The following is a 1,602-nucleotide window of genomic DNA, read 5'->3' on the forward strand; positions in this document are numbered from 1 at the left end:
ACGGACACGCGAGGTAAACCGACGGGAATCACACCGCCCCACGACACCTGGGGCAGTCCCGCCACGCCTGCGGCACCGATCCGGCCCGAAACCGACGGCCCCCCGGGGAGCCCGGGAAGACTCAACACGGGAGACTACCGACGCCGCCGCCACCGCCGAAGACCCTCGAGCGGGAATGGGCCCCGACGCGTCCGGCGACGCGCCGCGGGCGACCGGCCGTCGTTCCCCGAAGGCCGCACACACCCGAGAGAGAGGTCGATCCCGCCGGACCCGGATCCCCGGCCCCGAGAAGGGGGAACAGGTCACCGGTAGTCCCCAACCGTGGGAACGCTGCCGGGGAGGGGGAGCGAGGCGACTCCACAACGCCGCAGCACGAGCGACTACGCGCACACGCGACACACACGGCATGTCCGCGCCGCGGGAACGGCGAAAACGGGGACGCGCGGGAGGGGGCCGCACGCGGCGGGCAGGCGAGGCGAACACGTCGGGGGGGGGGTGACGGGTGGGACCCGGGAAGCCCACCTACCACACACAGCACCCCCCCCCCCCGTTCCACATCCCGCGGCGACCCTCCAACTAAACCACGAGAACCCCCCGGGCTCCAAACACGCCGGCATGACCATGGCTCTTGCCCCGCGTGATCCCTCCTCGGACTCGGAGCGAGGAGGCGCGGGCCGCGGTAGGCCAAAGGAGCACGGACACACTCGGGTTCCCCCCCAGGAGACGGGCGTGGGGGGGACACCCGGCCAAAGCTACGCGCATCGGGCGGTCGGGGCGGGCGGTCGTGGGGGACCATGCGGGAGGGAACCCCAAAGAGACCGCAAGAGCACGCCCCTTCCTCGGATCGCTAGAGAAGAGACTTTTCTCAACGAGGGCGGGACGGACCCAGCCCGACGGGCCTCCAGCTGCGACCGCCGAGAGCGGCTCGCGTGCGGGCGGACGCGGGGAGGTCTGCGGTATCGGTAAGGCTCTCTTTTCTCCAGGGCATGCCTTGAGCTTTCGCGGACAGGGGAACCCGGGCCGAGGTTAAAAAAACGGGTCCCCCCCAAGAGCCAGGCCTCTCGGGCACCCGCCGGGTGGCGACGGCGGGGAGTACTTAACAGAGTACACCCCCTCTAAAGAGGGTAGTAACAAAAACCAGGCCGGCCCCGCCAACGCTCGACACCAACACCAACGCACGGAGAGCCTACGGGAGAAGGCAGCTAAGGTAGCGCGGTGGGTGGCTCGCCCAAGGGGAAAGTTCCACCCTTCTCAGAAGACGGGCAACACCGCAGAGCCTCTCTTACCGCTATCCCTCCTCGGGGTCTCTCGACCTCCCGCCTTCAGAGGCGACACGGACCCGCCGACAACGAACCGGGAACAAAAACACGCACCGCTACTGCAGCCAGACCGAGCACAGGAGGCGCGCCGGGGAACGGGAAACGACGCCACCACTCAGAAACGGGCACCTTTGGAGGGTCAGCCCGGAACGCTCCAGGAGCACCACGAGGACCGCGAGCGAGGCACACGCACACACCGGTCGGGAAGGGCATGCGACGCGGCAGACCGGTCTACCCCTTCCCCCAAGTCAGGGGAAGAGGGCCGAGCAAACCACACCGGGCA

Source organism: Peromyscus eremicus, unplaced genomic scaffold, assembly GCF_949786415.1.
Source record: "Peromyscus eremicus unplaced genomic scaffold, PerEre_H2_v1 PerEre#2#unplaced_630, whole genome shotgun sequence".
Lineage (NCBI taxonomy): Eukaryota > Metazoa > Chordata > Mammalia > Rodentia > Cricetidae > Peromyscus > Peromyscus eremicus.